This window comes from Mchenga conophoros, linkage group LG12 (assembly GCF_057382185.1).
Source record: "Mchenga conophoros isolate Kocher_MC1m ecotype Shallow Benthic linkage group LG12, M_conophoros_male_GT1.1, whole genome shotgun sequence".
Classification (NCBI taxonomy): domain Eukaryota; kingdom Metazoa; phylum Chordata; class Actinopteri; order Cichliformes; family Cichlidae; genus Mchenga; species Mchenga conophoros.
The window spans coordinates 38,340,652-38,354,542 of NC_140537.1; the positions used below are offsets into that span (position 1 = coordinate 38,340,652).

Genomic DNA, 13,891 nt, shown 5'->3' on the forward strand with positions numbered 1-13,891 from the left:
CTGAGGAGACTGGACATCCAAGGGACTGTGGACTAGAGCCACTGCTAATTCACATTGAATGAAGCCAACTGAGGGAGGTGGTTCTAATCAATATGCTTACCGACCTCCTCCCCTTGGTTTTCAGTGTAGGGCAAGTGGGCCATTAGGAATGTTGCTATTCTGGAAGCAGAACGTCTTTCTACTACTGTATTAGCAGACCATTGTCTTTAACATGACTTGTGCAGCAAGACCACATGGTGAATTAAAGTGAAAACTGAGTATTGCATCATGCCTGCTTTGGCAGCCAATCTTACACTGACAAGATGCATCAACATAAGCAGAAAGAGCTCTCGACGAGGATGGGATTCGAACCCACGCGTGCACAGCACAATGGATTAGCAGTCCATCGCCTTAACCTCTCGGCCACCTCATCTGCCGCACACCGCTCTTTGCCAGTAGCATTGGGAATTGACGAGGGATAATGTGTGAGCTGATCGCTGGTGTATGGACGCAGGGAGATTGACTCCAGATCCCCGACGAGGGGCTGCGTAACACTTTGGTAGAAGCCTGGAGTGATGCTGGCTTCTTCTTTGAGCCTGTTCTTCTTGGGGGTTGCCAGAGTGGATCGTCTGCCTCCATCTCACCCTGCCCCTAGCATTCTCCTCTGTCACACCAACCCTCTGCATGTCCTACTTGGCTACGTCTATGAACGTTGTCTTTGGTCTTTCTCTTATTCTCCTGCCCAGCCGCTCCATATTTAACACCCTTTTCCCAGTATATCTTATATCCCTCCTCTGCACATGTGCAAATCACCTCAGCCTTGCTGGCCTAACGTCGTCTGCAAACGGCTCAACCCCAGCTGTCCCTCGCACGTGGTCATTTCACATCTGTTCCATCCTGGACACTCCCAAGCAAAAGCTTATCATCTTCAACTCTGCAGACTCCATCTATGCCACACATCAGAGCAGCTCTCACTACCATCTTCTAAAGCTTGCCTTTCGCACTTGCTGCTATCCTTGTGTGACAAATCACCCCTGAATTTGTTCTCCACCCACACCCAATGGATTGGCTACACGCATGGCTTTGGGTCTCCTCGCGGATGTCCAAAAGTGTCCTGGAGAATGCGGGTATCGATCCCGCTGCCTCTCACATGCAAAGCGAGCGCTCTACCATTTGAGCTAATTCCCCATTGAGGGTTGAGCACTGCAGCTTCATCGTGCCATACGGAGCCTCAGCTCAGGTGGAACTAATCACAACACCCCCCTTTCAATGTTTTCTGGGCTTGTCAACTACAACAAGACTCTTTGGTGCAATCGTAACTCACACGAGACATTTCCGAGCGATTCAAGTCTGGGCCCTACGCAGTACGCCAGGAGAGTGTCACTGGAAGCCCCTTTCAGCTGCTTCTGGAGAAAAGAGATGTCAGACTGGGCCGGGGGACTCTTTGCTGCCATCGGCCAGTATTGTGAGGGTAAGAGGGGAGACAATCACTTCATATGGTCAAAGATTGATGAGGTTTGAAGCCAGCGTTAACATGGTAGTACCTGAAAGGTAGTGAGCGGAGAAGTGCAAATAAACCTGGGGTGTACAACATCAGGCCTCGAGGGCCGGTGTCCTGCAGGTTTTAGGTATAACCCTGGGTCAACACACCTGAATCAAATGATTAGTTCATTACCAGGCCTCTGGAGAACTTCAAGAAATGTTGAGGAGGTAATTTAGCCATTTGAATCCCCTATGATGGATCAAGAATACATCTGAAACCTGCAGGACACCGGCCCTCGAGGCCTGGAGTTCGACACCTGTGAAATAAAGATTTGCCAAAGGAAGCCACATGCATTCAATTGGGACACTGACTAGCAAAGTGTCAAATGGAGAATGCGGGCGTCGATCCCGCTACCTCTCGCATGCTAAGCGAGCGCTCTACCATTTGAGCTAACTCCCCTGTGCCACATGTCTTACTTATTACAGGCTACACTTTGTCCATACTTGTTGTATGATCAAAATAGGGAAGGGGCACAAATCCTGAAATCTGCAAAGCGCCCAGGAGGTGGCTGAGAGACTAAGGCGGCTCGCTGACAATCCACTGTCATGCTAACGTGACTGAATGCCATCAGCCTTAGAGACAGACTGAGGAGACTGGACATCCAAGGGACTGTGGACTAGAGCCACTGCTAATTCACATTGAATGAAGCCAACTGAGGGAGGTGGTTCTAATCAATATGCTTACCGACCTCCTCCCCTTGGTTTTCAGTATAGGGCAAGTTGGCCATTAGGAATGTTGCTATTCTGGAAGCAGAACGTCTTTCTACTACTGTATTATCAGACCATTGTCTTTAACATGACTTGTGCAACAAGACCACATGGTGAACTAAAGTGAATACTGAGCCAAAGAAGAGCATTGCATCATGCCTGCTTTGGCAGCCAATCTTACCCTGACAAGATGCATCAACATAAGCAGAAAGAGCTCTCGACGAGGATGGGATTCGAACCCACGCGTGCACAGCACAATGGATTAGCAGTCCATCGCCTTAACCTCTCGGCCACCTCATCTGCCGCACACCGCTCTTTGCCAGTAGCATTGGGAATTGACGAGGGATAATGTGTGAGCTGATCGCTGGTGTATGGACGCAGGGAGATTGACTCCAGATCCCCGACGAGGGGCTGCGTAACACTTTGGTAGAAGCCTGGAGTGATGCTGGCTTCTTCTTTGAGCCTGTTCTTCTTGGGGGTTGCCAGAGTGGATCGTCTGCCTCCATCTCACCCTGCCCCTAGCATTCTCCTCTGTCACACCAACCCTCTGCATGTCCTACTTGGCTACGTCTATGAACGTTGTCTTTGGTCTTTCTCTTATTCTCCTGCCCAGCTGCTCCGTATTTAACACCCTTTTCCCAGTATATCTTATATCCCTCCTCTGCACATGTGCAAATCACCTCAGCCTTGCTGGCCTAACGTCGTCTGCAAACGGCTCAACCCCAGCTGTCCCTCGCACGTGGTCATTTCACATCTGTTCCATCCTGGACACTCCCAAGCAAAAGCTTATCATCTTCAACTCTGCAGACTCCATCTGTGCCACACATCAGAGCAGCTCTCACTACCATCTTCTAAAGCTTGCCTTTCGCACTTGCTGCTATCCTTGTGTGACAAATCACCCCTGAATTTGTTCTCCACCCACACCCAATGGATTGGCTACACGCATGGCTTTGGGTCTCCTCGCGGATGTCCAAAAGTGTCCTGGAGAATGCGGGTATCGATCCCGCTGCCTCTCACATGCAAAGCGAGCGCTCTACCATTTGAGCTAATTCCCCATTGAGGGTTGAGCACTGCAGCTTCATCGTGCCATACGGAGCCTCAGCTCAGGTGGAACTAATCACAACACCCCCCTTTCAATGTTTTCTGGGCTTGTCAACTACAACAAGACTCTTTGGTGCAATCGTAACTCACACGAGACATTTCCGAGCGATTCAAGTCTGGGCCCTACGCAGTACGCCAGGAGAGTGTCACTGGAAGCCCCTTTCAGCTGCTTCTGGAGAAAAGCGATGTCAGACTGGGCCGGGGGACTCTTTGCTGCCATCGGCCAGTATTGTGAGGGTAAGAGGGGAGACAATCACTTCATATGGTCAAAGATTGATGAGGTTTGAAGCCAGCGTTAACATGGTAGTACCTGAAAGGTAGTGAGCGGAGAAGTGCAAATAAACCTGGGGTGTACAACATCAGGCCTCGAGGGCCGGTGTCCTGCAGGTTTTAGGTATAACCCTGGGTCAACACACCTGAATCAAATGATTAGTTCATTACCAGGCCTCTGGAGAACTTCAAGAAATGTTGAGGAGGTAATTTAGCCATTTGAATCCCCTATGATGGATCAAGAATACATCTGAAACCTGCAGGACACCGGCCCTCGAGGCCTGGAGTTCGACACCTGTGAAATAAAGATTTGCCAAAGGAAGCCACATGCATTCAATTGGGACACTGACTAGCAAAGTGTCAAATGGAGAATGCGGGCGTCGATCCCGCTACCTCTCGCATGCTAAGCGAGCGCTCTACCATTTGAGCTAACTCCCCTGTGCCACATGTCTTACTTATTACAGGCTACACTTTGTCCATACTTGTTGTATGATCAAAATAGGGAAGGGGCACAAATCCTGAAATCTGCAAAGCGCCCAGGAGGTGGCTGAGAGACTAAGGCGGCTCGCTGACAATCCACTGTCATGCTAACGTGACTGAATGCCATCAGCCTTAGAGACAGACTGAGGAGACTGGACATCCAAGGGACTGTGGACTAGAGCCACTGCTAATTCACATTGAATGAAGCCAACTGAGGGAGGTGGTTCTAATCAATATGCTTACCGACCTCCTCCCCTTGGTTTTCAGTGTAGGGCAAGTGGGCCATTAGGAATGTTGCTATTCTGGAAGCAGAACGTCTTTCTACTACTGTATTAGCAGACCATTGTCTTTAACATGACCTGTGCAGCAAGACCACATGGTGAACTAAAGTGAATACTGAGCCAAAGAAGAGCATTGCATCATGCCTGCTTTGGCAGCCAATCTTACACTGACAAGATGCATCAACATAAGCAGAAAGAGCTCTCGACGAGGATGGGATTCGAACCCACGCGTGCACAGCACAATGGATTAGCAGTCCATCGCCTTAACCTCTCGGCCACCTCATCTGCCGCACACCGCTCTTTGCCAGTAGCATTGGGAATTGACGAGGGATAATGTGTGAGCTGATCGCTGGTGTATGGACGCAGGGAGATTGACTCCAGATCCCCGACGAGGGGCTGCGTAACACTTTGGTAGAAGCCTGGAGTGATGCTGGCTTCTTCTTTGAGCCTGTTCTTCTTGGGGGTTGCCAGAGTGGATCGTCTGCCTCCATCTCACCCTGCCCCTAGCATTCTCCTCTGTCACACCAACCCTCTGCATGTCCTACTTGGCTACGTCTATGAACGTTGTCTTTGGTCTTTCTCTTATTCTCCTGCCCAGCCGCTCCGTATTTAACACCCTTTTCCCAGTATATCTTATATCCCTCCTCTGCACATGTGCAAATCACCTCAGCCTTGCTGGCCTAACGTCGTCTGCAAACGGCTCAACCCCAGCTGTCCCTCGCACGTGGTCATTTCACATCTGTTCCATCCTGGACACTCCCAAGCAAAAGCTTATCATCTTCAACTCTGCAGACTCCATCTGTGCCACACATCAGAGCAGCTCTCACTACCATCTTCTAAAGCTTGCCTTTCGCACTTGCTGCTATCCTTGTGTGACAAATCACCCCTGAATTTGTTCTCCACCCACACCCAATGGATTGGCTACACGCATGGCTTTGGGTCTCCTCGCGGATGTCCAAAAGTGTCCTGGAGAATGCGGGTATCGATCCCGCTGCCTCTCACATGCAAAGCGAGCGCTCTACCATTTGAGCTAATTCCCCATTGAGGGTTGAGCACTGCAGCTTCATCGTGCCATACGGAGCCTCAGCTCAGGTGGAACTAATCACAACACCCCCCTTTCAATGTTTTCTGGGCTTGTCAACTACAACAAGACTCTTTGGTGCAATCGTAACTCACACGAGACATTTCCGAGCGATTCAAGTCTGGGCCCTACGCAGTACGCCAGGAGAGTGTCACTGGAAGCCCCTTTCAGCTGCTTCTGGAGAAAAGAGATGTCAGACTGGGCCGGGGGACTCTTTGCTGCCATCGGCCAGTATTGTGAGGGTAAGAGGGGAGACAATCACTTCATATGGTCAAAGATTGATGAGGTTTGAAGCCAGCGTTAACATGGTAGTACCTGAAAGGTAGTGAGCAGAGAAGTGCAAATAAACCTGGGGTGTACAACATCAGGCCTCGAGGGCCGGTGTCCTGCAGGTTTTAGGTATAACCCTGGGTCAACACACCTGAATCAAATGATTAGTTCATTACCAGGCCTCTGGAGAACTTCAAGAAATGTTGAGGAGGTAATTTAGCCATTTGAATCCCCTATGATGGATCAAGAATACATCTGAAACCTGCAGGACACCGGCCCTCGAGGCCTGGAGTTCGACACCTGTGAAATAAAGATTTGCCAAAGGAAGCCACATGCATTCAATTGGGACACTGACTAGCAAAGTGTCAAATGGAGAATGCGGGGGTCGATCCCGCTACCTCTCGCATGCTAAGCGAGCGCTCTACCATTTGAGCTAACTCCCCTGTGCCACATGTCTTACTTATTACAGGCTACACTTTGTCCATACTTGTTGTATGATCAAAATAGGGAAGGGGCACAAATCCTGAAATCTGCAAAGCGCCCAGGAGGTGGCTGAGAGACTAAGGCGGCTCGCTGACAATCCACTGTCATGCTAACGTGACTGAATGCCATCAGCCTTAGAGACAGACTGAGGAGACTGGACATCCAAGGGACTGTGGACTAGAGCCACTGCTAATTCACATTGAATGAAGCCAACTGAGGGAGGTGGTTCTAATCAATATGCTTACCGACCTCCTCCCCTTGGTTTTCAGTGTAGGGCAAGTGGGCCATTAGGAATGTTGCTATTCTGGAAGCAGAACGTCTTTCTACTACTGTATTATCAGACCATTGTCTTTAACATGACTTGTGCAGCAAGACCACATGGTGAATTAAAATGAAAACTGAGCATTGCATCATGCCTGCTTTGGCAGCCAATCTTACCCTGACAAGATGCATCAACATAAGCAGAAAGAGCTCTCGACGAGGATGGGATTCGAACCCACGCGTGCACAGCACAATGGATTAGCAGTCCATCGCCTTAACCTCTCGGCCACCTCATCTGCCGCACACCGCTCTTTGCCAGTAGCATTGGGAATTGACGAGGGATAATGTGTGAGCTGATCGCTGGTGTATGGACGCAGGGAGATTGACTCCAGATCCCCGACGAGGGGCTGCGTAACACTTTGGTAGAAGCCTGGAGTGATGCTGGCTTCTTCTTTGAGCCTGTTCTTCTTGGGGGTTGCCAGAGTGGATCGTCTGCCTCCATCTCACCCTGCCCCTAGCATTCTCCTCTGTCACACCAACCCTCTGCATGTCCTACTTGGCTACGTCTATGAACGTTGTCTTTGGTCTTTCTCTTATTCTCCTGCCCAGCCGCTCCGTATTTAACACCCTTTTCCCAGTATATCTTATATCCCTCCTCTGCACATGTGCAAATCACCTCAGCCTTGCTGGCCTAACGTCGTCTGCAAACGGCTCAACCCCAGCTGTCCCTCGCACGTGGTCATTTCACATCTGTTCCATCCTGGACACTCCCAAGCAAAAGCTTATCATCTTCAACTCTGCAGACTCCATCTGTGCCACACATCAGAGCAGCTCTCACTACCATCTTCTAAAGCTTGCCTTTCGCACTTGCTGCTATCCTTGTGTGACAAATCACCCCTGAATTTGTTCTCCACCCACACCCAATGGATTGGCTACACGCATGGCTTTGGGTCTCCTCGCGGATGTCCAAAAGTGTCCTGGAGAATGCGGGTATCGATCCCGCTGCCTCTCACATGCAAAGCGAGCGCTCTACCATTTGAGCTAATTCCCCATTGAGGGTTGAGCACTGCAGCTTCATCGTGCCATACGGAGCCTCAGCTCAGGTGGAACTAATCACAACACCCCCCTTTCAATGTTTTCTGGGCTTGTCAACTACAACAAGACTCTTTGGTGCAATCGTAACTCACACGAGACATTTCCGAGCGATTCAAGTCTGGGCCCTACGCAGTACGCCAGGAGAGTGTCACTGGAAGCCCCTTTCAGCTGCTTCTGGAGAAAAGAGATGTCAGACTGGGCCGGGGGACTCTTTGCTGCCATCGGCCAGTATTGTGAGGGTAAGAGGGGAGACAATCACTTCATATGGTCAAAGATTGATGAGGTTTGAAGCCAGCGTTAACATGGTAGTACCTGAAAGGTAGTGAGCGGAGAAGTGCAAATAAACCTGGGGTGTACAACATCAGGCCTCGAGGGCCGGTGTCCTGCAGGTTTTAGGTATAACCCTGGGTCAACACACCTGAATCAAATGATTAGTTCATTACCAGGCCTCTGGAGAACTTCAAGAAATGTTGAGGAGGTAATTTAGCCATTTGAATCCCCTATGATGGATCAAGAATACATCTGAAACCTGCAGGACACCGGCCCTCGAGGCCTGGAGTTCGACACCTGTGAAATAAAGATTTGCCAAAGGAAGCCACATGCATTCAATTGGGACACTGACTAGCAAAGTGTCAAATGGAGAATGCGGGCGTCGATCCCGCTACCTCTCGCATGCTAAGCGAGCGCGCTACCATTTGAGCTAACTCCCCTGTGCCACATGTCTTACTTATTACAGGCTACACTTTGTCCATACTTGTTGTATGATCAAAATAGGGAAGGGGCACAAATCCTGAAATCTGCAAAGCGCCCAGGAGGTGGCTGAGAGACTAAGGCGGCTCGCTGACAATCCACTGTCATGCTAACGTGACTGAATGCCATCAGCCTTAGAGACAGACTGAGGAGACTGGACATCCAAGGGACTGTGGACTAGAGCCACTGCTAATTCACATTGAATGAAGCCAACTGAGGGAGGTGGTTCTAATCAATATGCTTACCGACCTCCTCCCCTTGGTTTTCAGTGTAGGGCAAGTGGGCCATTAGGAATGTTGCTATTCTGGAAGCAGAACGTCTTTCTACTACTGTATTAGCAGACCATTGTCTTTAACATGACTTGTGCAGCAAGACCACATGGTGAATTAAAGTGAAAACTGAGTATTGCATCATGCCTGCTTTGGCAGCCAATCTTACACTGACAAGATGCATCAACATAAGCAGAAAGAGCTCTCGACGAGGATGGGATTCGAACCCACGCGTGCACAGCACAATGGATTAGCAGTCCATCGCCTTAACCTCTCGGCCACCTCATCTGCCGCACACCGCTCTTTGCCAGTAGCATTGGGAATTGACGAGGGATAATGTGTGAGCTGATCGCTGGTGTATGGACGCAGGGAGATTGACTCCAGATCCCCGACGAGGGGCTGCGTAACACTTTGGTAGAAGCCTGGAGTGATGCTGGCTTCTTCTTTGAGCCTGTTCTTCTTGGGGGTTGCCAGAGTGGATCGTCTGCCTCCATCTCACCCTGCCCCTAGCATTCTCCTCTGTCACACCAACCCTCTGCATGTCCTACTTGGCTACGTCTATGAACGTTGTCTTTGGTCTTTCTCTTATTCTCCTGCCCAGCCGCTCCGTATTTAACACCCTTTTCCCAGTATATCTTATATCCCTCCTCTGCACATGTGCAAATCACCTCAGCCTTGCTGGCCTAACGTCGTCTGCAAACGGCTCAACCCCAGCTGTCCCTCGCACGTGGTCATTTCACATCTGTTCCATCCTGGACACTCCCAAGCAAAAGCTTATCATCTTCAACTCTGCAGACTCCATCTGTGCCACACATCAGAGGAGCTCTCACTACCATCTTCTAAAGCTTGCCTTTCGCACTTGCTGCTATCCTTGTGTGACAAATCACCCCTGAATTTGTTCTCCACCCACACCCAATGGATTGGCTACACGCATGGCTTTGGGTCTCCTCGCGGATGTCCAAAAGTGTCCTGGAGAATGCGGGTATCGATCCCGCTGCCTCTCACATGCAAAGCGAGCGCTCTACCATTTGAGCTAATTCCCCATTGAGGGTTGAGCACTGCAGCTTCATCGTGCCATACGGAGCCTCAGCTCAGGTGGAACTAATCACAACACCCCCCTTTCAATGTTTTCTGGGCTTGTCAACTACAACAAGACTCTTTGGTGCAATCGTAACTCACACGAGACATTTCCGAGCGATTCAAGTCTGGGCCCTACGCAGTACGCCAGGAGAGTGTCACTGGAAGCCCCTTTCAGCTGCTTCTGGAGAAAAGAGATGTCAGACTGGGCCGGGGGACTCTTTGCTGCCATCGGCCAGTATTGTGAGGGTAAGAGGGGAGACAATCACTTCATATGGTCAAAGATTGATGAGGTTTGAAGCCAGCGTTAACATGGTAGTACCTGAAAGGTAGTGAGCGGAGAAGTGCAAATAAACCTGGGGTGTACAACATCAGGCCTCGAGGGCCGGTGTCCTGCAGGTTTTAGGTATAACCCTGGGTCAACACACCTGAATCAAATGATTAGTTCATTACCAGGCCTCTGGAGAACTTCAAGAAATGTTGAGGAGGTAATTTAGCCATTTGAATCCCCTATGATGGATCAAGAATACATCTGAAACCTGCAGGACACCGGCCCTCGAGGCCTGGAGTTCGACACCTGTGAAATAAAGATTTGCCAAAGGAAGCCACATGCATTCAATTGGGACACTGACTAGCAAAGTGTCAAATGGAGAATGCGGGCGTCGATCCCGCTACCTCTCGCATGCTAAGCGAGCGCTCTACCATTTGAGCTAACTCCCCTGTGCCACATGTCTTACTTATTACAGGCTACACTTTGTCCATACTTGTTGTATGATCAAAATAGGGAAGGGGCACAAATCCTGAAATCTGCAAAGCGCCCAGGAGGTGGCTGAGAGACTAAGGCGGCTCGCTGACAATCCACTGTCATGCTAACGTGACTGAATGCCATCAGCCTTAGAGACAGACTGAGGAGACTGGACATCCAAGGGACTGTGGACTAGAGCCACTGCTAATTCACATTGAATGAAGCCAACTGAGGGAGGTGGTTCTAATCAATATGCTTACCGACCTCCTCCCCTTGGTTTTCAGTGTAGGGCAAGTGGGCCATTAGGAATGTTGCTATTCTGGAAGCAGAACGTCTTTCTACTACTGTATTATCAGACCATTGTCTTTAACATGACTTGTGCAGCAAGACCACATGGTGAATTAAAATGAAAACTGAGCATTGCATCATGCCTGCTTTGGCAGCCAATCTTACACTGACAAGATGCATCAACATAAGCAGAAAGAGCTCTCGACGAGGATGGGATTCGAACCCACGCGTGCACAGCACAATGGATTAGCAGTCCATTGCCTTAACCTCTCGGCCACCTCATCTGCCGCACACCACTCTTTGCCAGTAGCATTGGGAATTGACGAGGGATAATGTGTGAGCTGATCGCTGGTGTATGGACGCAGGGAGATTGACTCCAGATCCCCGACGAGGGGCTGCGTAACACTTTGGTAGAAGCCTGGAGTGATGCTGGCTTCTTCTTTGAGCCTGTTCTTCTTGGGGGTTGCCAGAGTGGATCGTCTGCCTCCATCTCACCCTGCCCCTAGCATTCTCCTCTGTCACACCAACCCTCTGCATGTCCTACTTGGCTACGTCTATGAACGTTGTCTTTGGTCTTTCTCTTATTCTCCTGCCCAGCCGCTCCGTATTTAACACCCTTTTCCCAGTATATCTTATATCCCTCCTCTGCACATGTGCAAATCACCTCAGCCTTGCTGGCCTAACGTCGTCTGCAAACGGCTCAACCCCAGCTGTCCCTCGCACGTGGTCATTTCACATCTGTTCCATCCTGGACACTCCCAAGCAAAAGCTTATCATCTTCAACTCTGCAGACTCCATCTGTGCCACACATCAGAGCAGCTCTCACTACCATCTTCTAAAGCTTGCCTTTCGCACTTGCTGCTATCCTTGTGTGACAAATCACCCCTGAATTTGTTCTCCACCCACACCCAATGGATTGGCTACACGCATGGCTTTGGGTCTCCTCGCGGATGTCCAAAAGTGTCCTGGAGAATGCGGGTATCGATCCCGCTGCCTCTCACATGCAAAGCGAGCGCTCTACCATTTGAGCTAATTCCCCATTGAGGGTTGAGCACTGCAGCTTCATCGTGCCATACGGAGCCTCAGCTCAGGTGGAACTAATCACAACACCCCCCTTTCAATGTTTTCTGGGCTTGTCAACTACAACAAGACTCTTTGGTGCAATCGTAACTCACACGAGACATTTCCGAGCGATTCAAGTCTGGGCCCTACGCAGTACGCCAGGAGAGTGTCACTGGAAGCCCCTTTCAGCTGCTTCTGGAGAAAAGAGATGTCAGACTGGGCCGGGGGACTCTTTGCTGCCATCGGCCAGTATTGTGAGGGTAAGAGGGGAGACAATCACTTCATATGGTCAAAGATTGATGAGGTTTGAAGCCAGCGTTAACATGGTAGTACCTGAAAGGTAGTGAGCGGAGAAGTGCAAATAAACCTGGGGTGTACAACATCAGGCCTCGAGGGCCGGTGTCCTGCAGGTTTTAGGTATAACCCTGGGTCAACACACCTGAATCAAATGATTAGTTCATTACCAGGCCTCTGGAGAACTTCAAGAAATGTTGAGGAGGTAATTTAGCCATTTGAATCCCCTATGATGGATCAAGAATACATCTGAAACCTGCAGGACACCGGCCCTCGAGGCCTGGAGTTCGACACCTGTGAAATAAAGATTTGCCAAAGGAAGCCACATGCATTCAATTGGGACACTGACTAGCAAAGTGTCAAATGGAGAATGCGGGCGTCGATCCCGCTACCTCTCGCATGCTAAGCGAGCGCTCTACCATTTGAGCTAACTCCCCTGTGCCACATGTCTTACTTATTACAGGCTACACTTTGTCCATACTTGTTGTATGATCAAAATAGGGAAGGGGCACAAATCCTGAAATCTGCAAAGCGCCCAGGAGGTGGCTGAGAGACTAAGGCGGCTCGCTGACAATCCACTGTGTTTTCTGTTAGCGTCTGAAACTGAAGTTGATCTAAGAATATGTCCTGTTCTTCTGAGGTTTGAGCACATTTTGATTTATACAATTTATCATAAAATTCTCTAAAGCTGTCATTAATTTCCAATGGATCTACTGTTATATTCCCTGAAGAGGTCTTTATACTATTAATTGCTCTTTCACTCTGTATTTTTTTAATTCTCCATGCCAAAAGTCTACCTGCTTTCTCTCCTTGGTCATAATAATATTGCTTCAGCCACATTAGACTTTTTGCTGCTGCATCAGATGATAATTTATTATATTCAGTTCTCAGATGTAGCAACTCACTTTGTTTTGTTGAGTCGTAACTAACGTTTAAGTCTAATTCCAAAGATTTAATCTGTTTATCCAGGGTTTCCATTCGCTTTCTTTGCTGTTTATTCTTTGTACTCGTAAAGCTAAGAATTTCACCTCTAATATATGCTTTGAATCCTTCCCATCTCACTAAGGCACAAGTTTGATCTGTATTTAACTCAAAGTAATTTTCTGTTTTCTCCTCTATAAATTTAACAAATTCAGGATTCTGCAGCCATTTTGTTTGAAGCCGCCAGCGAGGGGGGTTATGGATAAACTTTCCTAGATGGATACTCAGTGAGATAGCTGCATGATCACTGATCACTATGCTGACAGTTTGATCCTTGATAAACGTTCTCTTGAGACAAGAAAGTAATCTATACGTGAGCGGGATTTATGTATACTTGAATGACAGGAGAATTCTATTTATCAGGATTTTGTTCTCTCCATACTTCTACCAAGTTGATATCTGATATAAATCGATTTATTAGTTGTCTATTTTGTGCTTTATATGTATCTGAACCTGTTGAGCGATCTATACTCGGATTGAGAGTGCAGTTAAAGTCTCCTCCAAGCATATACAGTCCTTGCAAAGCAGATAAAGTAAGAAACAGATCTTCAATAAATTTGGGCTTATTTTCATTTGGGCCATTGAGACTCACCAAGTTTAAAGTAATAGAAAGGATGGTACCCTGAGTGAGTACGTACCTACCAGCAGGGTCTTTTATTATTTTCGTCATTTGGGATGGTATGCTTCTATGAATCAAAATAATTACACCTCTCGCATAGTTATTGTATGATGCGTGGATCACCTGGCCAGGCCATCTGTTCCTCACAGACTTTAGTTCACAGTCCGTCAGATGTGTTTCTTGAAGAAAAACTATTTTTGATTTCAATTTCTTGATCCTGCTTATAACCTGTTTCAGTTTGATCAGTTTCCTGAG

General features: G+C 48.7%; 17 non-coding genes across 17 annotated transcripts; all 17 read right to left on the reverse strand.

Moving 5' to 3' along the window:
* Positions 1-330: 330 nt before the first annotated feature.
* trnas-gcu (transfer RNA serine (anticodon GCU)) lies at positions 331-412 on the reverse strand. The gene has a single exon. It is a non-coding gene; the product is annotated as a tRNA-Ser (tRNA).
* A 682-nt stretch (positions 413-1,094) lies between these two features.
* trnaa-ugc (transfer RNA alanine (anticodon UGC)) lies at positions 1,095-1,167 on the reverse strand. The gene has a single exon. It is a non-coding gene; the product is annotated as a tRNA-Ala (tRNA).
* Positions 1,168-1,848: 681 nt separating this feature from the next.
* Positions 1,849-1,921, reverse strand: trnaa-agc (transfer RNA alanine (anticodon AGC)). The gene has a single exon. It is a non-coding gene; the product is annotated as a tRNA-Ala (tRNA).
* A 526-nt stretch (positions 1,922-2,447) lies between these two features.
* trnas-gcu (transfer RNA serine (anticodon GCU)) lies at positions 2,448-2,529 on the reverse strand. Its single transcript has one exon. It is a non-coding gene; the product is annotated as a tRNA-Ser (tRNA).
* Positions 2,530-3,211: 682 nt separating this feature from the next.
* On the reverse strand, positions 3,212-3,284 carry trnaa-ugc (transfer RNA alanine (anticodon UGC)). The gene has a single exon. It is a non-coding gene; the product is annotated as a tRNA-Ala (tRNA).
* Positions 3,285-3,965: 681 nt separating this feature from the next.
* On the reverse strand, positions 3,966-4,038 carry trnaa-agc (transfer RNA alanine (anticodon AGC)). The gene has a single exon. It is a non-coding gene; the product is annotated as a tRNA-Ala (tRNA).
* A 526-nt stretch (positions 4,039-4,564) lies between these two features.
* Positions 4,565-4,646, reverse strand: trnas-gcu (transfer RNA serine (anticodon GCU)). Its single transcript has one exon. It is a non-coding gene; the product is annotated as a tRNA-Ser (tRNA).
* A 682-nt stretch (positions 4,647-5,328) lies between these two features.
* trnaa-ugc (transfer RNA alanine (anticodon UGC)) lies at positions 5,329-5,401 on the reverse strand. Its single transcript has one exon. It is a non-coding gene; the product is annotated as a tRNA-Ala (tRNA).
* A 681-nt stretch (positions 5,402-6,082) lies between these two features.
* trnaa-agc (transfer RNA alanine (anticodon AGC)) lies at positions 6,083-6,155 on the reverse strand. The gene has a single exon. It is a non-coding gene; the product is annotated as a tRNA-Ala (tRNA).
* A 515-nt stretch (positions 6,156-6,670) lies between these two features.
* On the reverse strand, positions 6,671-6,752 carry trnas-gcu (transfer RNA serine (anticodon GCU)). The gene has a single exon. It is a non-coding gene; the product is annotated as a tRNA-Ser (tRNA).
* Positions 6,753-7,434: 682 nt separating this feature from the next.
* trnaa-ugc (transfer RNA alanine (anticodon UGC)) lies at positions 7,435-7,507 on the reverse strand. Its single transcript has one exon. It is a non-coding gene; the product is annotated as a tRNA-Ala (tRNA).
* A 1,269-nt stretch (positions 7,508-8,776) lies between these two features.
* trnas-gcu (transfer RNA serine (anticodon GCU)) lies at positions 8,777-8,858 on the reverse strand. The gene has a single exon. It is a non-coding gene; the product is annotated as a tRNA-Ser (tRNA).
* Positions 8,859-9,540: 682 nt separating this feature from the next.
* trnaa-ugc (transfer RNA alanine (anticodon UGC)) lies at positions 9,541-9,613 on the reverse strand. Its single transcript has one exon. It is a non-coding gene; the product is annotated as a tRNA-Ala (tRNA).
* A 681-nt stretch (positions 9,614-10,294) lies between these two features.
* Positions 10,295-10,367, reverse strand: trnaa-agc (transfer RNA alanine (anticodon AGC)). Its single transcript has one exon. It is a non-coding gene; the product is annotated as a tRNA-Ala (tRNA).
* Positions 10,368-10,882: 515 nt separating this feature from the next.
* trnas-gcu (transfer RNA serine (anticodon GCU)) lies at positions 10,883-10,964 on the reverse strand. The gene has a single exon. It is a non-coding gene; the product is annotated as a tRNA-Ser (tRNA).
* A 682-nt stretch (positions 10,965-11,646) lies between these two features.
* On the reverse strand, positions 11,647-11,719 carry trnaa-ugc (transfer RNA alanine (anticodon UGC)). Its single transcript has one exon. It is a non-coding gene; the product is annotated as a tRNA-Ala (tRNA).
* Positions 11,720-12,400: 681 nt separating this feature from the next.
* On the reverse strand, positions 12,401-12,473 carry trnaa-agc (transfer RNA alanine (anticodon AGC)). Its single transcript has one exon. It is a non-coding gene; the product is annotated as a tRNA-Ala (tRNA).
* Between the last annotated feature and the right edge of the window lie 1,418 nt (positions 12,474-13,891).